The sequence below is a fragment of the Diadema antillarum genome, unplaced genomic scaffold (genome assembly GCF_040938485.1).
Source record: "Diadema antillarum isolate AM-2024a unplaced genomic scaffold, OU_Dant_1.0 scf00000075, whole genome shotgun sequence".
Lineage (NCBI taxonomy): Eukaryota > Metazoa > Echinodermata > Echinoidea > Diadematoida > Diadematidae > Diadema > Diadema antillarum.
Genome location: NW_027270964.1, coordinates 645,642 through 672,336, shown reverse-complemented (window position 1 = coordinate 672,336; position 26,695 = coordinate 645,642). Strand labels below are relative to the sequence as shown.

Sequence of the window (26,695 nt, the reverse complement as noted above, 5' to 3'; positions counted from 1 at the left end):
AGAATTATACATCCTGTGACAGGACGAAACCAGTCCCCCTCAACCCCCTCGCCATCCCCACCCCCCCCCCCCCCAACACACCAGAAAAAAAAAAAAGAAGAAAGTTTTTATGCAGAAAGCTTGGCAGGTAGCGGTTTCTGTGCGCATAAATGCAATTCATTGTCTATCTGTAGTTGATGCATCACAAAAATCATCAAGCACTCTGCATTCGGCAGCGAGCTCTCCGTGGAGTAATCTAAGGTGGACACTTTGATATCTCCCCTCTTTTAAATACTCAGGGCACAACTGGGCTAATGGATGCTGGGCACATCTGCAGAATCGGCCACTGCGTTGTAGAGACAAGATTATCTTAGAATGTATATCTCCCTCCGACGATCTCTATAGCTTTTGAGATGTCACCTAATTTACTGCCAGTTATGGGTAGTCAACAACATTTCCGGGGGGGGGGGGGGGGGGGGGGGGGGGGAATAGTTCACTGACTGGCAAAAGACTGTTTTAATACTACATGAAAGGTATCCACATAGTTCACTCAATTTCCATTAAAATGGACATAATCGCAATTATCATTAAGACAAAAAAAAAAGATGATTCCTTGTACGCAAAAGGTATCCATGTAGTTTACTTTGTTACCAAAATGGATATGAAAAGACCAAAAAAAAAAATGATTCCTTGTATGCAGAGAAGATATGGTAGTAGAGTTTCATATTAAAAAGAGAGTGATAACTATTGTGATTTAGAATAATTGTTACTGTTACATAAAAAGTAGCGATTAGAGTTGACTGGATTTTCCCAAGGCTGTTACCATGACAACTGAAAAAAATATGTGTAACGGTGCTCTATGTCCTCACACATGTAATTCAGAAATGGAATTGTGTTTGAATTGAAATCACTGAAATTATCGTTAACAGATCAGAGAAAAGATTGTGAGCATAATTTCAGAAACATTGAGGATATTGGTAAACCATTATCTTACCACCAGGAACTGTAACTGAAAACCTTTGCATGTATGTCACATTCTCCTGAAAGAGAATATCAAATGATACGTATGTGTGCCAGAGAGCTATTAGAAAGGTTTGAGACTAAATTGAGTATCCAATACCTGCATATTTTGTTAGTATATTGACAAATTACATGATGATCAGATACTTACATTTTATCCAAGGTTTCAGTAGCTCAATGACATACATTATCTGGACTATTTGCTCTTTTGTAATTTTGCCATGGTTTGGGCCAATTCAATGTCACAATGCAGAATACACAAGAATTTGCATAATCAGCCATTCAAGATAAACCTCAACCATAGATTTCTAGGAATTCAGTTCATTTTCAATGCCATACTGAAGGCTGAGGGGAAGATTTTTTTTTAAACAAGGTCAACCCTCAAATCTTCCCAGAAAATCTATTTCTGCGGTGGAAAGGGGTGTTTATGCATTGGCAGCTTTTCAGACTTACAAAAGGCACTCATTTACAACTTGTAATACTCGTATATGTATGGAAGCAATTTGTCATTCTAATCAAGTTGTTATTGTATGCCCGAGAGCAAACTTGAATCACATTTCGTCAGTCATAGTCGGGAGGTTTTTCCCCAGTCCAGGTTTGCTTGATTCTTGGTGTGCATTTTGCAGTCCAACTGACCTACCCGCTAAGGTAAAATTCAGGAGGTGGAGTTCAGCTAGACTATGTGGTCCAATCCTGGTATGGTGCTTGCAGATAGCTGCATATATTCTTTCATGTAAATATTGATGTAGATTTTGATTCATCCAGGTAGTATGATAAAATCATGTAAATCAAATCTGTTCAACTGGACTAACTCGAGAAAATCTTGGAGAGAACAATTCTGCGACTCATCCGAGTCACTTCTTCAGCTCTGCCTGGCCGGTGAGCATTCAACCGTGATGGGTGAATGGGCGATGTTACTGCCTTTATTGTCTGTACGTCTTTCATTAGTAAAGCATTATCGAAAGTTGGATATGATGTGATTGGCAGCCAATGGAACTAGTGACAAAGGAATGCGGTTTTCAGGTGTCAGTCAGCCACCTTTGAATCAATTTGGAAATGTGGATTGTTTACAAAACATTCAAGCAGGAGTGGAAGGGTCATTGACCTTTTGTGTTTGATGGATTGCTGTTACTCTATTTTGTGCAGCGACCTTAGATCTTGCCTGTGTTACAGCAATCAGCTGATATTATGTCAATCAATGCTGAACCCTGACTTAGTGTATTGCAGAGATTATCTGCACACTTTGTCTCAAACTTAGAGCCGTAGCCGAGCTGTTATTCCATGTCTGAAGTTATCACTCACGTCTTACGTCTTTTCCAATTTTGATAAAACAAATATCACCCACATATTGTAGGAGTGTATGTCAATGATGCAGCAGTGTTCTTCTTGGGTACTTTAATTAAGCATGTCAGTAGAATGAATATATATGTATCTAGTCATCAATGTGGATGGATTGATAGATAGGTACATATGATTAGAACTTGTTTGAGAAGTAATGTCACAAATTATCAAAATCTTGTTTTACAAATGTTATATCTACCTAATGATACAATGATATTAAATGTAATCTGTGTCTTCTAGTATAACCTGCATTATCATGCCATCAATCAGACTATGTTGTTCCTTTTTTTCCCCCTTTTTTCCTTTTATTTTAAAATTTGTTCTGTTTAAAATGTCATTCATTCACCAGCCATCACATTTACACTACATAGAGTGGGAGAGTTTGGCATGAAGGGATAGCTATGTCGGCCACATATATATAATGACGTCGTATTCTCTGTTCAGCTATTTCTTGGAATATACCTTTCACCTTCACATGGCTTCTCCAGAAAGAAGGCCTTCTGCTTCAATTATCACATCCAATAAGCTCCTTCTCCATGTACAGCTTCACGTTTTCTTTTTCATTTCTTAAGATGTTGCTCTTGTAGAACATAAGCTAAATCTCATACATCCATGCCTGGATAGTGTTAACCATTGTAGACCTTTTATTGCATTTTAGGACCAACTGATGGTGTTTGAAACACAAATTTAAAGTGTGAGTCATTTTGACTATCCAGTCAAACTTGAAAGTATACCTGACTTATCATGATATTTGTGGTATAGTCTTTATTACCAGACAGTACCGTGCGGACCTGTTCACACAACCCAAGTTTGCGAACTATAATGGAGTTTGGAACTGTACACGGCCAAGACTACTTTCTAATAGGCACCCAGACAAACTACATGCAAGAATCAATACTGATTAGGATTAAACGAAGCATCGCGAGATGAGGTATCTTCATGCAGAGCCGCTCACCCTGGAGCCGGAAGGACATTAATCTCTTGTTCTCCTTCCGAAGAATAGCATTACAAAGACTCTATTACAGCTTTCCTAAGGTTCTGTATTGATCTCAGTACCTCAACCACGTCTTTTCTAGTCTACACTTCCAGGCTCTTTGTGACTCCTCGGTATTTGCTTAAATTCATGATTTGCTCAATTTCTTCGTTGCTCTAGAGTCTAGTGAGCCTCTGTATTAAAAGTATATTCACAATTTGTCTTTGTGTTTGACTCTTTTTGTCAGGCTATTTTCAGTGGCCACAAACTTCTCTCACATCTCACATTAGAGGGAGTATTTTCATTTTGAGTATACAGAGAACCGGTGGTAGGCCTACTCATGTTTATGGTACTTTGCCGAAGATTTTGTACTTTCCGTTGTGTAGCCGTATCATCAGCAGTGGAAGACAGTTTAAGATGGGTAGTTTTAAAGAAAACCGATATTTTCTCTGATTATGTGTCCATTTCATATTACACAAATCACATACTATGAAACACACACACTCGACATAACTAATTCAAGGTGATACAGTTCCATATTGGATGGACACAAAGTCTGGATTTGGCAGACTAGCGAACTTGCTAGTTCGGCATTGATGATGACTTGGGTCACGGATTCCACCTGATGAAAAGTGGGACACGGGACCTATTCCTTCTTTTCATTTCACAAACAAGGTCTTGAAAGTAGTACCCCCTTTTATTTCTCGCCCACAAAGATATGTTGTGATGGCAGTGGGAAGGCACGCAAAAAAAGGGAATTGTCTTATAGTTACTGTGTACTGGAAAGAGCATAGTGTGTGTGAGCGGGCTTCATCACATTGGAGCTGTACAAGTGATACAGCTCGGGGTGCTGTATAGACTTGTTGTACTGGGGAGTTCAGTGGATGCAGGATGCGTGAGGGCTACTCCATTTATTTCACCGAAGTCTCGTTTTTCGGAGCCGAGAGGAAAACTGAATTTTGTGGCACGACCGACTGTTGGAGCGTAATATTCAATTCTGGAAATTATCATCACTCCGAGAAGGGAATAGAATTAATCGAGCTTCTTGATTTGAGCTTCTTGATTTTGGAGGCCTGCACACTTCAGTGATTCAACAGGTTGTGGTGCGAGCTCCATTCTATTGTGTGTGTACACTGTATGTGCATGCATCTGCTTTGATTGCCAAGTAGCTCACTTTTTAGGAGAATACCAAGTACATCAAGCTTGTGTCAAAGAACACTGTGAGTAGAAATTCGCGGAAAAGAAATCTCCTGCAACTCTGCCATCGTGGACAGTCGTTACAAGAGTATAAAGTGCACGCTGCATTGACTCCACGAGTACCCCGTTCCTCCTTGGTATATCCTATTGACTTTAGCTGCCTCTGTGGGAACACCGGTCAGTAGTGGTCAAGTGGACTATGGTCAGAGATAAGGTTGATGGATAGGAGCGAGAATTAGACTGGTCAATTCGCAGAAGACCCATCCCAGTGAGGACAGACGTCGTGTGCGTGTCGGCAGATGCGCAGGAAAAACTTGTGGATTATTTGCAGACCCGCAAAACTGCAATTACAGCGCAAGATTTGCAGAGTGAGCGTATCATATGTGTGCATGTTTCGTCAAGTAATACTTGTCCTCTCTTAGACGGATCACGAAAAAAGGAGCGCAAGCATGCCAAGGGTGAAGAGATCTGTCAGGTAAGGCAGACCAGAGAGGCCTTCCCTCTGTCTATTTGATGAGGACACTAATCAAACCCATGTGATGGATGGTTTGGAGTTGAGGAGAGGTTGATGTGCATCAGTGGCAGGGGCTGTGTTTGCTGGTAAAACAAGGGATAGAGTTTAATATTAGAGTGGGCCCAGCTGAGGATGGGCCATCCTCTTTTTCACCTCCTCTTTCCACAAAGCCTTTCTACTCCCCATTACATTTCTTTCTTTTTTTCCTCCAGTTTTTTCTGCCTTGTTCAGTCCTGAGGATCTTTGTGCAGAAAGATGTTTGTCCACCTGTTGCATTATTATGAGCTACTGTAAAGCGAGAAACATTTGCATGCTGCACTTTATTTTCGTGAATTTTATGAGAGCCAAGATTCGCAAAATGAAAAATGCATGTGAAAGTTCTTGTCTGCACTTATCTACCGGCATATTGAATTCCAGTTACAATTCGTGAATATTTTATGCTGTGGAAAAGGGTGATGGCTCCAATGCTTGAAAATTTAATGCTTCGAAAATATCTTGCTTTTACAGTGTGTATTTTTCTCCTAGTATTTGGATATACCGTTTCTTTAATTGTCTTTCACATTCTACCCCCCCCCCCCCGAATGGAAGCTATTTATTAGAAGGTACCGTAGCGAGTTATTCTTTTCAGAGGCATACTAAACTGTTAAAAAACAGGGGATACAGGATGTAGTCTAATGTGAATTTTAATGTAGGGTGGCAGATTCAGGTCCTTCACTTTTTCACAGCCTGGGGAATGAATTTGACCTTGTATGTTAACCAGGAAAAAACGATGTTGTTTCCAGAATTCTAGGAAAGAATGAAAGGATCTGTGAAGAAACATTTATTTATTTATTTAGATTTTTTTTTTTGTAATTGCAGATGATTATGGGTTCATTTGTTGAATATATCCTCACGTCACCTGCCATTAGTGAATAGAATTCTTTGGAAATGCAAAGGAAGTGAAGGACAATTATCTGGCTCCACTTCATCAGGGAAAATATGCAGTGGTTGCTGGAAAAAAAATGAGAAGAGCCTGCCTGTAATTTGCTCTCTACGTCTGCCAAAGTGGACACGCATGAAAGCTTTTGAGGAGATTTTTAGATATCTGCGTATGTCATCGTGGAAGATTTTTTTTTTTTTTTTTTCTGTCCGGCCAGTTGGTTTTGAAGACATTTCCACCTTGAGGAGTGCCCATGAGAAAGGTCGGGCAAACTTTGGGGTTGCTCAAGGAAGTGTGTGTGTGGAAAATCTGCTGAAAAGGTCATGTTTTCAGGACGTTGTCCTGGGCATTGTAGTCTTTGTCCCAGACTGAACGATTTTTGTGTTATTCAGATGAGTTTTCTTGTGTTTTGTTGTGTGTGTTTGTGTGTGTGTGTATGGTAATAGCTCCATGGTGTGGGTGTGTGTGTGTGGGTTGTTTTCTTTATGTGTTTTTTCATGGTTTCACATTGTCCGTATTTTTCCAGCAATAATTTATATTCAACATCTCTTCCACTTTTATTATACATGTCACTACACCTTCAGTATGACTATGAGTTTGTCCCTAATATGAAACTCATCTCATTTGTGTAACGTGTCAGGGGAAATATGATCAATTTTCATTTCCGGTATATGCAATCTCTTTTTCGTGCTAACCTAAAATGCAGCGTTGAAGCTCGCGTTGTAGAGAGAGTAAAAGCCTTTGATAACAGCTACAGTGTATCTTTGCTGAGCACATGAAAAGGTTGTTTTTAGAAGGAAACAGGAAAACAAGTACTGTATGTAAAATGAAAATACAACTGTAGGAAGAGGCCTGTTGCATGCGAACCTTCGTGCCACATTTCCAGTGCATTGGACAGGTTTGCCCTCGACCGTGAAGTCGCTTTGAAGGAAGCCTTTTAGGTTGATTTGGGTTGAGTTTTCGCTTCGTTTGTGCACAGAGCAGCAAAAGAGAAACCTGGTTCAAAATCTCTCTTGTGTCTTAAAGGAGATCAAGAGGAGAAATCAGCCATTCTTCGCTTTATTGCTTTTTATGTACCAGTCAGAAAGCTGGCCTATAAAGAATCTGTGTAAAATGTTTCTTCTCTCTCTTTTACCATATTTCCAATCTAGCAAAACAATTGTGTACAGAGGTTAGAGGAACAAGCAGCCATAAATGCCACATACTGTAGTTCTGTAGTCAGAATACAGAGTTGCTTTACGAGATGATGATAGTATATTGTGTATCATCACTTTGGACATAGTGTTTATTGATAAAAACAGGAACTGTTGGTTTTATACTCTGTTCCTTTTAAAGAGGAAATCCAGACAAAAATAAGTTAAACTGATAAAAAAGAGTAAAATCTTAGAGTTCAACGGTAAAAATTTGACTGAAATCGGGTGAAAAATAAGGAAGTTATGAAATTTGTGAGTTTTGCTGACTTTTGCAAAACAGTTCTTGTACAGTGGATATGAGTATGCAAGTGAGTGAGCTGACCATGTCATAACCTCACAATTTTCCATTGATCGTGTACAAAAAAGGACGAAAATTCAATGTTTGTGATATTGAAGTCTGAAACATGTTATTCCTTGTTGAATAACTTCAGAATGGTGATATGTTTAGATATATCAGGATTTGAGCCTCGGGCATAATTGCATTTGAATGAAAAACTGGAAATTTCAAAATTTTTATGTACAAATTATTTGGCAAGTTGTGAGGGGATGACATGCTCACTTTGCCATATGCATATTCATACTGACTGTTCAAGAACTGTTTCCTCAAAAATTAGCGAAACTTCAAAATGTCATACACTTGTAACACACTTATTTTTCATCTGATTTCGATCAAAATTTTACTGTTGAACTCGTAATATTTTGCTCTTTCTTATCAGACTAACTTATACTTGGACTGGATTTCCCCTTTAACTAATTCTAACAGTTTGCATGAAGAATGCACACAATATTGGAACAACCCAGTGAATGTGCTGTGGGGCAATATACCTCTTTGTGTTTAAAGGCCAGTTTTCAACTAGCACATGTGCACATTGTTACAAACTGAACCTTTCTTTTTCATCGCAGTTGGTTAGGCACTTCACTCGTCTTCCAAAGCAACATAGTGCATAAGCTTGCCCAACGTATAATAATTTATGGAATTCGTGTTCAAACAAAGAATGAATTTGCACATACATGTACGAGTAAGAACAAGGCTCTGTTGCATAAAAGTTGAGATCGAACTTGGATCAAAGTCGGAAAATCAAACATACAATGTAAATCTCAATATACTAAATTCTGATTGGCTGATACATGATTTATGCTTGTTTTTTTTTTTGTTTTTTTTTTTTACTTCGATTTGATTGCATCTTGTTATGCAACAGGACCCTGGTGACCAGAATTGTTAGTGGGTTGAATTGACACTTCCGCAGGAATCCATTTCATTTTTGTACTGAATGCATTAACAACCTTTTTCCATCACTGTTGCTAAATGCCAGGCTTGCTGTCAGGTGGATATGCTAGCAAGCACCATTTATTTTATATTAAAGGATTATGTAATTTAACCATTACATCAGGAATGCTTATCTCAGTGAATTAAAAAAAAAAAAAATGCCTGATTGTACAAATGATCTTTTCCTGCTCATGAGCGAAAGAGAGCTGTGAACTGGCTCGTCGCGACTGATCCTGGTTGAATCCTTGTGTATTTAGATATGCATCCATACTTTTGTAGCAGAGTTGGAAAGAGTTGATCTGCGTAAACATGCCAGGTTTCATGGAAAGCTTCATTAATGTATTTGATTGACCTTACATATGATTTCATGTTATACATTCAGCAAATCACAAATCAATTCATTAGCTAAGTCGTGAGATCCCCAAACGACCATGAAACAGTGGAACTGCAGCATCCATGCAGGCCTATATTCTGTGTTTGGATGTGGTGTCTCAGAATTTCAGGAGACATTGGGGGGGGGGGGGGTGCCTGGTGATTCATCCATTTTAATCTTCGACCTTGTGAGTACCATGCTAGAAAGTGCATTGCCCCCCCCCCCCCCTAAAAAAAAAAAAAAGAAAGAAAGAAAGAAAAGTAACAGCCCAAAAATGCTGGCATGGTACGCAGTACTGAAGCGCCTTTCATACACATCATATAATCAAAGGAAAGAGTTAGTCTCACGACAATAACTTGATTGAATGTATGTGTGTATGTGTGTGTGTGTGTGTGTGTGTGTACGTACATTTGTGACTCTGTGTGTCTGTTCACCTATTTTTGTATACATAAGGGTACGTGAATGTAATACTTTCACTTCACCGGCAACCACCTGCACAAAAAACTGATTGTTCAGTATAAAGACTTGTGGTGTAAGCTATGATCACTCAAGCAGCTAGGGATAAGGGGAAATAAACTTGTCTTCCGTGACATCTTTATCTACACGAAGCTCCAGAATATAAAAAGATCTGGACAGCTTTTAAAAAGCAAAAGTCACTCTTGACAGAAGCTGAAAGCATTTAGTATGATAACAATCCCACTCGAGAAAGACAGTTTAACTTCTATAAAGCGGATTTTGCCCGCAGATTTCAGAATAAAGGTCTCCCTTTGAATAAGTCAAGTGTTTGTTTACGTTTATGTGTGTTTGTGGAGGGGTATCCTGTAGAGTGGCAATGCCATGCTGTAGTGTAGTACATTTTATCTGTTATGGAACATTATTGTGTTGCAAAAATGTGTAGTTGTTATGACTCATTGATGATGGGGGAAAAATAGTATGTTTTATCTGTGGTTCGTGGAAAAACCGTATGTAGAAAAAAAAAACTGCTGAAAACTGCTTAAAATCCAATAGTGGTGAGCCAATTGAGTAATAAAAATGGAGTCCAAAGTGGCTTGAGCTGAAAACTTTAAAAGTCACAAAATGCATTTTTAGCAAAAAGAGGTTCATGAAATTCCAACTGAATAGTTGCTATGGGGATATCTATTACAGGTGTCTGATTTTCAGGGAGGCTGTCAGAAAACTGAACTATTCCGTCATACATTGTATATGCAGACAAAAGAGTGAATGTAAAAGCCTCCCTATGATTTGGGAACGTTGTCGTCCATTGAGATGGCATGTAACACCTTGAAGTATTTTCAAAGTCGTTAGGAAGTGCCCAGATTTTGATGAAATGTTCATGGACACGGCACAAAACAAAACAAAGCAAAAGCCATGTACTGACTGTAACCATGTGAAAGTATGAACATGGGGACCACTTTATCATTTAAGTGGGGGTTTCTACTTCCCATTGTTTAGAAATAATCATTGTCAGTCCTATTGTTCTAGACAATTGCTGTCAGTCATTCATTTGGTACTACAAAAATGATGTGAAAATGCTTTTGGTTTTGAATTGTCTAAATGCTTGAAACATAATGACTAATTAATGCAATTCAAAGTGGACCTCTGCATTGTATCTTTTATTTTTCCTTCTTTGTTTCATTTCCTGAAACTAGCTTGGCTGTAAGAAATTAAATACCTGCAAAATTGCACCCTTTCATTGATATACACGTCATTTGCAGAATTGGAATCGCCAACCCAACTTTGCATTCTGTGTTTATGTGTATTTGTTGCTGGTCATTTTTGTTTATTTCTGTTTTAGTTGTTTTGTTTCATTGTTTTCTTGCTACTCTTGTGCTAATAAAATGTGCTCTTGGACCGATCAATCTTTGGGCAGTGACAGCTGATTTGCTGGCGGTAATTATGCCGTCCTGTTTGTGGTGAGCCCTTTCTCCCGTAATCACAGTGCTCTTGTCCAATATGCATTAATTAGCTAAGCTGCTAAGGTAACAGCTGAGGTTTTTCATTGTTGTTGTTACATGTTTTTTCCCGGAAGCATTAGCTCACAGTATTCTCTCTCCCACCCCACCCCCAAAAGTTTCCCTGGGGGAAAAGAGATATACCAATTTTTTAATTTTTTCAATCCACTTTTTCTTAGAATTGTACATTCTATCTACCCAATGGTTTATTTAATCTTTTAATCTGAATTTAATGTCTCATGCACGATCAGCTATTCAAGCGCGCTGACGTTCTCTCGAATCCTGATTTTGTTGTGTCGCATCAAATGATACGGAAGCATTTTTTGTCGTTATCACTATCTGCAATTTTGCCACATTTCCTAGAAATGGTTCTCCCACTCTGGATGTAATCTAAGCTGATGTGATATCACATCATTTACAAGTCTAGGTGACAGTTTAATTGACTTTCTCCTCATTTTAAACAGAATGTGTAATCTTTCAGGTAGTAAATTTTGAGTGTCTTAAAATATTCAAGGCATTGTTGATAACAGTTGCGGAGCTTCAATTTCAGAAATTGTAGCTCTACTCTTTTGACTGAGCTGTATGATGTTGAAATTCATGCCATGCAGATAATAATAGTAATAGTAGTAGTACATGGTAGTAGTAGTAATGATGATGATGATGATGATGATGGTGATAAAGATAATAATGATAATAATAATAATTATAATAAATAGAAATAGAATAATATGTGAAAGTCTTGAGAAATAGTCTGTCATTATCAATATGTTTAATATGTACTGATAACACCATGTGAATAAACTGTACACTGAATGAATCATTGTTAGACTACTATGTAAGAAATATTTATCTTGAGTGTTGTAAATCCGGTCTGTCAGATTTTCAACTTTATCTATGGCATTTCATCCCGTATGTGATTTTTTTTTATATTTTCACACTTACACAACATTAGAAACTCCAACAGCATGCAGGACCATGTATTTATTGTAGCTCAGTATTTTTCAAACTTGGAAACACATTGTTGAACAGCACCCTTAATAGCTAGCTCTTTTTACAGCAAATTGAAAGGGTAACACCGTACTAACAAGCAAAATCACAGCCCAGGCTGAGGAGATGTGTGTGCTTGTTTTCTTGCGCTCATTTTACACGGTGTAACATAATCCACTTGTACTGGCATGGATAATACTCTTGAAGATGCTTGTTTGTGGGATTGCCTGCAAGTGTGTGTTTGTGACACACACACACACACACACACACACACACACATGACCTTCAACTCTGCTTATTCCAGATCTGATGATAGTAAATGGGACTCTAGCAGATGTTTATGAACTGCTGTAAAAATGAGGTTTAGTGGCTGCATATAGTGATTATAGTGTCAGATCCAACTGTGGTTGTATTATACCTTGTATCGAAATGGTCGGGCAGTCATAAACAGGAGCCTGGCTGGTCGTTGGATTTATTTGCGAATTCATAGGGGATGAGAGCTCCTTCCAGAAGCTTCATTCTCATCAACTTGCTCCACTTCTGCGAGCTGTTAGAGCCCCAGCTTTGCCTACGCCGGGCTGCTGTTAACCCGTTGTTTACTCAAATCCAACGAGTCATTCACAAAGTCGTATGAGAGTTTCAGAATCGTTGCGCTGAATGGGTTAATTGCGGTGGAATTGCGAGGAAGTTGGTGGGAGGAAACTGTTAAATGGAGGCTATTACATTGTCTCTTTTGATCAGCTAATGGCATCGCGAGGAGAGCTGCGCGAGGGTTCACTATCGTTAGTAATAGGCTCGGCTTTGAGAACGGGAGTATGAGAGGTTAGTGGGGCAGAAAATGAATACAGCGTGCAATGGACTACATGTAGTATACCGCCCAGCCCCTCAGTCTCATCTCTAGATATATTACAAGAGTTAGATACGCAATAGTCATGCTTGAATAACAACGGGATAAAATCCTCCTCCAGAGGGCCCCCTTCTTGCCTGTCAGCCTGTCGACGATGCATATATGTCACTGCGCCACCCGCGTCTTCCTCAGAACCTGACATATTCTCGTCAGGTGAGGGCGGCATGACTTCCAAATCATCTGGATGCACGCTTTCACGGTCTTACAGTACAGACGACCATGAATAATACAAGGTGCACCATTCAACATGCTGTTATTCTCACAGGCAGCCCACTCATACTAGTTGTGTTGTCGGTACATAGTATATGACATAATGTATTAACTCTTATATTTTATGGCATGATAATGCAATATGACAAAAAGAAAATAACAATTATATTCTGTATATGTTATTTGATATATAGATATGTAACAATTATATAATGTATATTCAAGTTCAAGTTCAAGTTCAAGTTTATTTAACCAATTCATTAAACATTTGACATTTTACAAAAGGATACAGCATTAAGAATAATGAATGGTTTGGGACCCCAAAAGAAGCAGAGCTTGTAAAAAAGGGGTCCCGGATAAACATATAAAACAAAGCAAAACATACTAAAGTTTTAAACATATTAACAAGAAGTATAATAGTAACATATTTACATAGGACAGATGCAACACAAGCACACACACACACACACGCGCACACACACACATTCAATCACACAAACACGTGTCACAAAAACTCTCATGCACACACATATAATTTACATGAAATTGCAGAAAGATACTATTTTACTATACTTTTAAATTCAGCTTCCCTGATCATTCTTGTTTTACAAATTTCCCTCAAGATAAATGCAACATGTACGTTTAAAGTTGGATAGTGATGAGGCTGACCTAATTCTCAATGGCAAATTATTCCATTCTCTAATACAAACATATACAAATGAATTTTGGGCAGTTTGAGTTCTTGCAAAGGGTTGATGAATGAGATTACTTTTACGCGTATTATATGCATTGTAATATATAAGATATGATAAAAGTATAATGTATATGACATATATTACATAATTTATGCATAATTATAATACACACTTATTTCATATTTTGATAATCATAAGCTCAATCAATTCTCATTAATCTTAATTCCCACCCCACCCCAAAGCTGATATTGATGCCTCAGCTCTGGGCAGGCCATAATAGTCTTCCAAAGCTGACAAAAAAGGGGGGGGAATTCCGACACTTTTTATTTCAGAAACTCTAGCTATGCATACTGTTGTCACTGTGGCTGTAACAGAATCATGTTTCAAGCCAGCTCAAGTGGGTATGAAGCCCAAAAGTGCCAATCACGCTTATGATTCCGAAGGGAGTTTTTTGTTGCTGTTGTTACTGCTGCTTTTTCTACTGTTGTCTATCTTCACTCTAGGTATTTTGATCACCTGTCAGTATTTGATTGAAGTGTCAAGTTTTGGGGGATTGAGGAGAGATAATGCATTTTTTTTTCTTTTATCAGAAGTTTGTTTCCAGTATCAGATGCCATTTTTCACGAGAGATGCCATAAATGCTTGGCAATGAATTTACTACTAAATCATGGAATGAGAAATAGACAAACTCGCCCATAAGCATTTAAGTGCTTCCTTTAATAATGATGGGCACATAAAAATAAATCCATCCAATGCAAACTAAAACCAAACCAAACGAAACTGATGCATAAAAACATCAGAGTATGGCCCTCTATGTGGTCCATCATGTCTGGAATGCATCCGTCAGTGTGTTGTTCTCTGATTGGCATTCAATGTACTTTATTTTGCCGGAGCAAGAATCATTGTATCAGCAGTCTCATCCATTATCTAGATAGGAGTAAAGCCTTCAGTAAATGGATGTGCGCCGAGACAGAGCATTAATCACTGTTTGGCACTATCCTTTAAAGGACAAGTTCACCTTCATAGACATGTGGGTTGAGTAAATGCAGTAATATTAGTAGAACACATCAATGAGAGTTTGAGGAAAATCGGATAATCCGTTCAAAAGTTATGCATTTTTGAAGTTTCTGCTCAGTCACGGCTGGATGAGAAGACTACTATAGCTTGTGATGTCATATGAGTACAACTATATAAAGAAAGTATCAAGAAAGTTCAAGATATTCTCACTTTTCTCACATAATAAAAGAACACTCGACATCTCTCTTTCAGAAGTCAGGGGGAATAACATTACCCCTAACATAAGTCAGTAACAAGTCAAGGAAATGTGCACTTTATTCAAAAAGTCAAGTTTTGTGAAATTCTCTTTTTATTTTCCTTATATCGTTGTACGCATGTGACATCATACACTGTGGTAGTCTTCTCCTCCAGAAGTGATTGTACAGATATATTCAAAATTCATAACTTTTGAACGGATTGTCAGATTTTCCCCAAACTGTCACTGATGTGTTCTACTAACATTGTTGCCTTCACTCAATCCACATGTATATGAAGGTGAACTTGTCCTTTAAACTGCAGCGTGCGCCACGATGGAGTTCCACACATCTCCGACACCTGAAATAAAGGTCATGTTTATGGAGGAACCTAGCTCAGCATCAATATTTCTTCTGTCTTATGAGGGGGGGGGGGGGGGGAGAGATGGATGATGTATGAATGCATGAATGCAATGAAAGTCAATGTCACAATGTTTTTCCCCCGGTGGCAATAGCAACCATAGGCATTCATGGATGACACTTACTTTAAAGGGACATTCCAGACGATTTTCATAATTTCACATCATGTAGTATATAAATCGACAACTCCATGTATAGATTTGTGGAATTTATTGTGGTTCTTGAGCAGAGAAACAATACTTTGAAAAACCTTAAACAAATTACACTGAACAAGGATGATGACATAGCAGGTTCACATATTTCAGAAATGTAGCAGTGTAATTCCATTACAATACCGCTTGCTTGCGAGTTCACCTGTGTATAATCTATGCATGCCTTCTTCTTTTGTTCTGCTTCCTTGAGCCCCAACTCATGCATTCTTATGGTGACTCTGCCATGTCATCATCCTTGTTCACTGCAATTTGTTCTAAATATTGAAATTATTCCAATTCTTCATCCCACTTCTCACAAATTCTGAAACTCTGTCCTTAGTATAACTAATTTATAGTTGTTCAAATGTAAAAATCTGAAAATCATCCGGAGGTCTCCTTTAAGTAAATGTTCTTCTTAGGGATAGATTTGATCAGTTACTTCATCATCACTTGCTTGAGCAATGGATGTAAATGAATTAAACTGTGATACTGATGGCATCAACATAAACAAATATGGCGATTATACTTGAGAAAGAGAAAGTATGTCTGGATGGATTTGGCAAAATCATAGAGACACAGATCAGTCAAAGAGTAATAGCCTTAACACAAAAACAAGAAATGTTGATATAGGTGTGTCAGCTTTGATTGTTAGGTAGTCATTCAGCATGGCTCCTTATGGAGACTGGCAAATGGTTGTTTTGGTCACATGACCATAGCCTATAAAATGTTCAAATATTTACTTGTCTTCCTGTGCTTTGACACATTTATTAAATGTGAAGATATCAAGTTGGGTTTAAATATTCTTCTTTGACAGGAATAAGAGCTATCTTGCATATATATGTGCTGAAAAAGTTGTTGAGGAAACATGGAATTTGTATCTTATGTTTGTGATCTATGTAATGTAACACACGAGTCTCCCAACTCGTATTCTCTTCTTGGCCACTGACAAATTGACTTTCTAAACTGCAGGTCTGTTGGTTCGTGCTTTACCTGTGTAGCTTTCTTTCATGGCATGAGTATGGTTTTCAAAGATGCCCCAAGTTATGAGATTTAATTCTATTAGTATAGGCAATTATGATTCTCCAATGTCCAAAGGGATGCCTTGATACAGATATTATAGTCTTAGGTTTATAATTATGATTATTCTGGGCAGCCACATCAGTCAAGTTTCAGTTCAGCATGAACAAAATGAGATGGATTTGAGACAATGGGGGGGGGGGGGGGGGAGAGATGGGTTGGGCAAATGTGACAGGCCATGGATGTCCGCCCAGATTTAAAAACTGTCCAAAAAAAATTGCCACGGCAGTACGTTGAGAAACCTTGTAGGCCTTCCCAAAGTGCATATGTTTAGTAAATCAGGGTGAGTCAGTCTTATTGAACCTTGAACATGACTGCATGCCATGTATGCTAATGCACTAGGCTCCATCTCCTCTTGCTCTTCAACTTCCAAATGCTTTTTAAACTGTGAGAGCTAAACGCTAACAGAATGGGAGTTGTAAAAAGGAATGGTTGTAAAAGCACTGCGTATCAGAAAAAAACTTGGGCAACTTGGGCAGGACATCATGGTTGTTTGCATATGTACATTCTGACATCAACTAGACTTATATACTTGTAAATGTGATGATGCCTGTAAAAAAAAAAAGAATTCTTACAAAATATTTGTATGTATTTAGCTCACTGGGATGTGCATCTTCTGTGTGCCAAAATACGGAGACAGCTGAATTCTATCTATGCTGCATTCACCAATATATGCCTTGTGGCAGTTTAGCAGACATACTGTCTGCATGTTTCCGTTGGCTCGTTAATATTTCAACATCAAGGATAATGAATGTCACTCACCACATAACTGGGCACATCTGCTGATGGAGACTGGGATGTACAGTAAGCATTCCAAATAGTGCAGTAACAATCTCGGCTCAGCACAAGATTATTTGATGCCACAGTAAAAAATGTGCAGACGTGTTTATTCAATCGGATTGCTCGGTAACTTGTTAAAGATAATAAAAAGTTTTGGTACCTCAAAAGTGTCCTTGAATTTCCTTGTCTTAGTTTGTGTTTCAGGTTAAAGTACCTTTCATATAACTAACACTGTGAGACTTACTCGCCCCAAAGTGCTCTCATGTCTTAGTAATCATGCAATTAACTGCGATCAGCAGCCCCATACGCATAGCGACCAGCAGTCCCATACGCATAGCGTAATCGGGCTTCGCATTGTAGCATTCAGGATCATGACAGATTTAGTATCGCAGGGTAAATGTCAACTTAAAATCCCATAAATTCTTCAATTTGAAGACTTACCAATTAACTTGAAGTATTGAAAACAGGCTTCGGGCAACGTTTGGTTCTGCCTATAGTCCCTTTCTGTTCGAATTGATGACTGAATGTGACTCGGTCGACAGGACCTTAGGAGAGCTACATACAGTACACTGAATACTACAGCCAGTGCCTGCGAACACATCACATGTGCACAAATTTCAAATCCATGAACGGATAAGATGTTTGTGTACGCATGCGCTGGCCATGGTATCCAGTGTATGTAGCTCTCCCAAGGTCCTCTCGACCGAGTCACAGTCAGTCATCAATTCGAACAGAAAGGGACTATTGGCAGAACCAAACGTTGTTCGAAGCCTGTTTTCAATACTTCAACTTAATTGATAAGTCTTCAAATCGAAGAAATTTTTGGATTTTAAGTTTACATTTACCCGCGATACTAATTCTGTCATGATCCTAAATGCTACAATGCGAAGCCCCATTACGCTCTGCGTATGGGGCTGCTGGTCGCAGTTAGCTATGCGTACAATGGGCTGCACGCTGCTGGTCGCAGTCAGTGGTTTCGTACAATATTTATCGATGCTGTACAGCGTCGGCTCTGGTACGAAACCATTATTGCATGATTACTAAGACATGAGAGCACTTTGGGGCGAGTAATTCTCACAGACAACGTACTTTAACCCGAAACACAAACCAAGACAAGGAAATTCAGGGAAGCTTTCGAGGTACCAAAACTTTTTATTATCTTTAACCTTAGCATTTCATATATTCCACTGTCATCCTTTCACACTGAACAAAATATCCTCATTAGTTTTTGCATGACTGTCCATATATAGATGATTGTTTGGGTTGTGTCATTCCTATCATTTCATACCCACATACCAGGATCTACTGTAGGTGGTTGGTCACTTGACTCATAATAGTTACGTTCAGACGGGAGCCCTTAACCTCGAAGTTAGGAAACTTCGAGGTTAGAGCTTGTAGTTAGGGACCGTGAAGACGCACTCGTAGTTAGCAAACCTCAAGGTTTGCTCGAAGTTTCGAGCCACGAGAAATCTTATGGTTAGCGCTCTAACCACGAGCCGCGGGGGGTCCCCACTCGTAGTTAAGCACCGTGTGGACACAAAACACAACGAACTCGAAGTTAAGAGTGACCTCGCCGTAAACTCCGGCCCCCACAATTTCCCTCTGCTTCCGGGTCAACCTCCCAAATGTACACCACAAATACAACACACGTGAAAAACCTATGACGCATGACACAACAGCATCATCTTTTCTTCCCATGTGCTTGATCTCTGAAACTGAACACATCGAACTCGCTATCAAACTGTATTCTATATTCTTCTCCGACGCTAAAAAATGTTTTCGACGAATATCTTCATAAAGGCATAAAGTCATCAGTGCAGTGCTATCTGTGTATGCAGCCCCAAACCCCCCCCCCCACCCTTTGTTCTATTCCTCAGGGGATGGGTTTAGCCAACATCCAAAAGCTGCTTTTCCCCAATCTATATATCACCCTATTCCCGCCTTATGTTGGCATCACAAAAGCTGCGGTCACACCGTCAAAACTTCACGAAGTTTAAGTTCTCAAAGTTTTGCCAGCATGACCACAAACTTCTTGAAGACTTATCACAAAACTTCTTGTAAAACTTTAGTATTCAAACAAGGGAATTTTTCGTGAGGTTTGTGTGGTCAAAAAGCTCGCAACTGAAACTTGTCATATATGTCTAGTTCATGGCCTGTTTGCAGTGGTGCCTGCGAAGAGCATGCTTCTTGTGATGTGCTTGTGTGCAGTAATTCTTTATAGTATGTAACAGTCAAAAGCTCTCAAATGGTGCAGACTTTCTGCATTGTTGCACCAGTGACCCAAACTTTAAGAACTGAAGCGTAAAGAAGTGTGAAATTGGCTGTTGGTGTAAACCAATGAGAAAAAGTTCTTGAAGGTAAACTTCGAAAAGTTTTGACAGCGTTACGGCTGATACAGAGAAACTTTGGACAAGTGGGAGAGAAAAAAAAAATCCAAAAGAGAGTGTTCCTGCATTGTTTCCAACCTTTGTTATCAAACACTGTGTGACGGCAGAGTAAGTGTTAGCCATTGCTGAAAGAAATGCAAACTTCACAAATGTACTCATTGTGGATCACAGCCCTCGAGCCAAACTTGCCTGTCCTCAAAAGGGCTTTTTATACTTGTAAAATTTTGCTTAGCCCCGGACCAACGGTGGGGCTAAGGGGGGGCCTTAGCCCCACCGTTGGTACGGGACTATCCTTAGCCCACTTTCTGTTTACACTCGCTTTTGCCAAAGTGGGCTAGCCCCACCGATAGTACGGTACTATCTGGCCCTGCAAAATAGCAGGGGTTAGCACCGCAATTGCGGTGCCAAACAAGTGAGTGTAAACAGAACGAAAAAAATAATCCTGGGCTAAGCAACGGAGACAAAGTCCGACCCTCACTAACCAATCAGAAACGAGGTAATCAAGTGCTGCCGGTGCGTGCGTGTACGTGTACAGTACACAGCGTAATTATGAATATTCATGTGGTTTGGAAAGTTCGGGGCTAAGAAATACGAGTGTAAAAAGGTCAGTTTTCTCCTTAGCCCCGGACAATAGATAGTATGGGACTAATTGGCGAGTGTAAAAAGCTGAAAAAAAATTGGTACAGGACTAACGATAGTCCTGGGTCAGAGAAAGTCCGGGGTTAAGAAACACAAGTGTAAAAAGCCCTAAAGAGTCTTTTCCACAAATTCCTCACATTGAGCTCTCTGGCTTCCATGTTTCAGAGCAAGGAGAGAAATAGTCCTATCTTGTATTTAAGTAGAAGAGAGACTATAGAAAAGTGGAACCGTGTGGTACAGATACTAGAATACTCAACATTTCTGTGTATGAACGTCATGAGTTAGGGAATTTTGCAAACAGTGGCGAGCTGACAACTTGAGATTTGAATGGAGGAGTGTTTACCTGGAATTGGAGCACAATTACGACCAAAGTTTTGCAAAGAGTTCATGGCAGGCAGGAAACCCTTGAAGGACAGGGAGGGTAAATATATGTCAGATCCTGTTTTGAGTGACGTGGTAGCCACAAGTTGGCTCAAGTAGCAAGTGCGGGGGATTTGTTTACAAACTTTGTACTTTGTGAGTAAAGAATTTTTGCAGTGCTTGTTAGCTCTGTTGTTTGCGTTGTGTAGAGAAGAATGTTTTGAAGTCGGCCAGACAATTTTTTTTTCTTCATCGCTACGACAGAGGCAGCATGACTCGGGAATTCCGCAGCAGTGGTCAGCTGAGGCAGATATTTCTTGAGGATGTGAGAGATACAGGACAGAGTAATCCGTGGCATTTTGCACCACCATGCTGTGAATTCTCGAGTCAACGCCGACGACAGAGCCTTGACTCGAGCATAACGATATTCTCTCTCGCTGCGTGAGCATCATCTCTATCCCCCTCCAGCGGGGGACTCTCTCGTCCATATTTTGTTACAATACCGCGGCCGGCCAGCCAGCGCTCCTTGTGTATTCCTGTCAATTAGCAGTCAGCTGCTCTGAATGTGTCTGAACGCTTGAGGTTTCTCGCCGGCGATCTGCGTGTGTAAGTGGTGGTGATCTTCTTACAGCCAGCTCGGAATCCTGTTGAATCTCTCAATTCTCAGCATCTTGCCTGTTGATTTCTGCCCACCTCCGAGATATGTTGGAATTCCTTCTGACCGTGTTAAGCCCGGAATTCTGGCATTTTTCGAGTGATATGTAGAGGATTTGGATTCAGTTTTCTCTGGAGAAATAGACTTGTGTCGATGACGAGAGAACTTGTCGTTCTGCAGTTAATCTCTTCATTCTGCTGTGAGGTTGTTGAAGTCAACTTTGTTGCAGGTACATTGATGTGCCACTTTGTATCATTCCTATTATCTCCTTCAACTTGAGGGTCGGAGAAACAAAGATGTTATATTAGCTTGGATTGCAGGGCTTGAATTAGCTCATTGTACCAGAAGTTTCTTTGTTGACCGTCATGCAGTTTCTATGTTTACAGCCATGCAGTTACACTGTAGTGGTAGATGGAGTAGAAGTTGTTGTTGAGAGTCAAAAGGCAATAAGAGCCGAACATTTTGATGAGAAATCATTATATATTGCTCTTGTAGGCTAGATCAGAGATCTCTTCAATTCTGGTGAAGAAACCACTATTTGTAGTGTCTCGGACACATTTCCTTTGATTTTTTTTTTCAGTATATCATGTGATCTACATTCTAAATAGAGTTTGTATGCAGTGGTGCGTATTTCAGCGTATTCCGTGTGTTCCATGTGAGTATTACGTACTCAGGGTAGTTGCCATGGTTACCATGTAGCTGCATCCATGTGTTATCCTTGATTGAGATGAGGTGTTATGAAGCACCACAGCATTGGTCAAACCGCTTTAATTGCCCACTTGAAGAGCTGTGTTAATATGTCATGGTGTGCTTGTTTGGGAGTATTTAGGATTTTCTCCTTACGATGATTACACTCTCTCCCAGATATCTAAAGTTTCATTAGAGGGGAACATGTTCTTGAAGAGGAAATTTGCAGGTTAGCCAAATTAGAACAAGATGTACTTTTGAGTGTGATGCGTATTGAAGCAATTACACATGAAGTGGTGTGTTTTTGTTTTTCAGACTGCAGCAGTGTTATAGGTGCTGTATGTAGTTCAGGGCCAGATCAAAGTTACTCTTATTTAAAAAGAAAGAATGAAATCTTACAAGCACAACAGTGAAACTAATTTGATCAAAATCAAATTAAAAGTGAAGAAGGTGTGAAATTTTTAAAGCTTTGCTGATTTTTGCAAAACAGTTCTCAAATAGTTGATATGAATATGCAAATGGTGAGCCGATAATGTTGTCATCTCCCAAGTTTCCATTGATTGTGTACAGAAAGATTATGACAATTCAGTTCTTCTGAAAAAAAAAAAGGTGTAGAATATCCAATGTTATTCATGGCTGAATAATTTCGAAATAATGATATCAGTCAGATATATTAGGATATGAAAATAGGTCATAATTGCATTTGAACAAGAAACTTGACAATTGGAGATTTTCTGTAAAAACTATGTGGCAAACTGAGAGGTGATGACATAATCAGTGCTCAATTTGCATATGTATATTGACTGCTCGAGAACTGTTTTGTAAAGTTAGCAAAACTTCACAATTTGGTAGCTTCCCAAATTTGTATTTGATTTTGATCAAAATTTTACTGTTGTGGTTGTACAATTTTATTGTTATGGTTGTACAATTTTGCTTCTTCTTTTCAGGCCAAATTTTCACTCATGTGGAATTTGCCTTTCAAACTGTAAATCATACAATAGTTTGGGTTTAAAATCACATGGCAGTAAGATCTGGGTTATATGAGGAGTGTACGTCAAGATATCTTCTAGCCACTTCTCATTTCTTCTTCGTTCGGTCCATGCATCTTGCAGAGCGTCCGTATGGAGGAATGGTTTAATATTTAGTGTTGTTTTCTGGTGTTGTATTCTGGATTGGAAATATTGTATACATAACAGATGATTTACAGCAGTGCTGTAATGTTCATTAGTGGTGATTTGTCTTAACACATCATGACAGAAACAAACAAATGGGAAATATATCATGTGCTTATTAGCAGGATGAAAGAAAGTTGGTGAGGTTTGGATTTCTTTACTTTGGAATTTCCTATTGCTTGTGTTGTATGAACCCTCTTTGGATACGCAAGTTATTTGCTTTGATTTCCGATGATTCAAAATGTGAGTTGTCACTAACAGCTGGGCTTCCTGTATGTGTGCATATATCGCTGTGTGTCAAATTTCTAAAATCAATGAAGCAAAGTAGTGGGGAAATACATGAAAAAGAGATATAAATGTTGTTCTCCCATTTTGTATAAAAGCATTTTGTTTTCTATTTCTCTCTAGTTAGAAAATGGAGCATTTATTCGGCGTCTATCGAAAAATGATCCTTTTTATCTCAGTAGTGATTTTTATTTCTGTTTGCCAAGAAGAGAGAAAATGTTATGGGTTTTTTGCATTGCATTCTATAAGCATTTTGTTTTTGTAATCAGATTATATTTCAGCCTGCCATTTGAGAAGGTCCTTATCCTTTGCTACTAGCCCTATACCTCTTCATAAAGGTGGTCGGTCATGAATGGGAGGAAATAAATCGCCACTTGTCCATTAGGAGGGTTATGATGCCTCCAGCCGACACAAGCTGCAAATGTCGTCTCCACGCTTCACCTTCGGGAGATTCTCATCATCCATGCATACCCTCTTTTCTTTCTTTTTTTTTGAAAAGCTCTTTCAAGTTTGCTCTCTGTGGAAGAAGATTTTTGCTCGCAATAAGACACAAGTGATGAGGAGAAGTGAGGGGGAGGGTGTGAGGATCACTGAATGGAATTAATCTCCCTTTTAGCTGCTTAACATCTCGTGCATTCATGCCTGAATTCACTCTCCGCCTCCGTTGGTTTTGATCTGCATATGCAGGAGGCGGAATAGTCTCATATTCTTCCATCGTGTGTTCTTGATCAAGACTTTTGTGACCAGAGTTAGATTTGCAGTTATATGAATCAGATGTAAGTAATGCCGTGATTTGTACTGATTTGTCATCTCACGACAAAGCAGGGTTTAGATTGGAGTGCGATTGGTGTGATAGGGTTTCCAGCTGACTGGACTTTGTTGCAACTATGGTCGAGGCTGAAAGAGAATTCGAGACAAGAGTTTGTGGCCGTAGACTAAGAAGTGACCCGATGGGGTCATCCCTTACCAACAGATGTCACACCTTTTTGCGTGTGAATTATTGATTGGATGGCGCTGTGTATCCAAGCATGAGTCTCCGGTCGGCATCAGAAAGGTCACAGACATCACAAGGAACGAATCTGAGACATCGACGGCACAATGCGTCTCCCGCCACCGTCGTCATCAAAATTCATTGTTTTCTCAACTGATCTTCCTGCGATTTATCCTCGAAGGAGAGGGAGCGAGCCCGCTTTTCGTCTCAAAATCGGAGAATACGATCGATGCCGTTTTTGGTGCTCATTCCATCGGTTGAGGAGGATTTTACTTGCAGAGGATTAAATGTATTGGTACAACTTGTATCTTATCGGCCTGAACTCATCTGTGCGGGTCCCTGTTTGGATGCCATCCTTTGGTAATTGGTTACTTGGTAGGATGACACAGGTCATATTTCAGAGATCATAGCTTTCACCTGGGAAATTTTAGTCAATCTGTCAGTGTAATTGACTAGAGGTGAATATGCAGTCACCTTGTGTGTCTTTGCTGTGCGGGAAACTGATTGGCAATACTTGTTTTTTTTTTCCACATGCTCAGCTTTGTTTTGTGTTTTAGCCATCTTACCTTTGCTTGTGGAGTCACGTCTTGTGTGTTGAGGCAACGTCTTTGGTCAGCAGATTAACCATTGTATCTAATAGGAATAATGGATGCCTCAAACTCTTGGATTTCTCTCGAGTATGAAGAACTTAGGTGGTTATAAAAAAGTTATTCTTCTAACCTTGAACACATTTACAGCTGTTATTCTGCAGAGCAGGTGGCCTACCCAAATTGTATTTGGCTTTTCTTGCAGTCATTTCCTGTGCAAAAGTTACCCAGTGTCCTTTTCCACAAAGTCGGTAGGAATAGGAAGTGTTGGCACCTCGTTATTGAACTTGTTTCTCCAGTATGAAGAAATAATGAGGCTATCTTTGAGTCAAGAAAAGAAGCATTTTTCTTTTTTTTTAAAGAACAATTCAAGTCTCCCTGTCACCCAGTAGATTGTAACTATAGTGGGAACAGCATCTGGAAGTGTAGAAAGAGATTGATTCATGTTATTGTAGGGAACCACCCAATAGTGAGTAAAAAAGGGAATATGTGGTTAAAGTTTATTTCCGTTTCATGATCAATCCAAAGAAGTGGATGAAAATAATTTATAGTGCTGCGTGCAAAATTGAGGCAACAAAACTGATTACAGACAACATTCTTAAATCAAATTTCGTAGTGATTGGAATTTTGTTTGTAACTCACTAAGGGGTTTTTCGCTTAATGATGGCGCACCAAAAATGATCTTTCTCATGAACCGTCAAGAAGGTGTAATTCGAGTTTGAAATATTGTTACCAGCAATGTCACCAGAGTGGATATTACAAAATTTGTATTCATGAATTTTGGGGGTATTGAATAATGTCGCAAATTGGTGGTCTGGGAAGCCAGGCCATTTATGTGAAACATAGATACTGCTACCGGTGATCACTTTGCTTTCGGTAATTGCCAATCTGTACCAGCTCGAATTTCTTCCAAATGATTCTACTGCGGAGGCATGTCCATGGACAGTTTTTTTTTTGCCCTTGTATGAGTATTAATTGGTCCGTGGGGAGAATGTTGGCAATGGCCCAGTGAGGCTGTCTTCCCTAACCTTGTCCTCTCAGCGGCGGGCTTGGAATTGTCGTCCATCGCCTGTCCATCGCCTGCCCCTCCGCACCACCTCTCCGCCTCATTTACCGCCCATGATTTATAGCCAATTACAATTTTCGTGTCTCTTCCCTCCCCACATCTGTGATTGATGCGTCATACTGGGAGGATGGATGAGTAGGAACGACAGAGACTGCGTCTCTTTCTTTCTCATCTCCTTCTTTCTCTCTTCAGAAAGATTTACTCTGGAGCATCGTCGTCATCGTGGGTGCTCCGCTCTGCCCCCTTCCAAGGGGCCAGCTAGACATGCTCTCTTGTTTACATGTTCTGTCATGGTTGGGTACCAAAACAGTGCTAAGAACTGTTACACACTGCCATAAAGTTTGGACTATTTATGATGGCCTTTTCTATATCAGATACACTGGAGCCCTCACTCTGACATCTCTTACTGTGATTTTATTCTCTTTCTCTTTCTCTCCCCAACATTTAACCTCTAAATACCACATATCCCTCTAAAAGTAAATCAACCTTTCATTCAACCTCCCCAACTTTCCCCTTCTCTATCTCCCTCCCGCTGTATTTATCCTTCTATCTGTCGGTATGTCATAATCCCTGCGTAAATGTGTATTTCTCTGTCCAGTTCTCTTAACATTTCATACGTCA

The 26,695-nt window shown here is 39.4% G+C and overlaps 1 protein-coding gene across 9 annotated transcripts in view; it reads left to right on the top strand.

Moving 5' to 3' along the window:
- LOC139717438 (3',5'-cyclic-AMP phosphodiesterase 4C-like) overlaps positions 1 to 26,695 on the top strand; it is a 270,777-nt gene that overhangs the window by 201,169 nt on the left and 42,913 nt on the right. For 2 of the 9 annotated variants that reach the window (XM_071628942.1, XM_071628939.1), the window contains exon 1: positions 20,354 to 21,237. The exons of 4 other annotated variants lie outside the window; for them this stretch is intronic. The gene's annotated coding sequence lies outside the window, so the exon portion shown is untranslated. Of the gene's footprint in view, positions 1 to 20,353; positions 21,491 to 26,695 lie in introns of those variants that run through there. 3 more of the 9 variants (XM_071628945.1, XM_071628938.1, XM_071628941.1) reach the window with 2 other exon arrangements.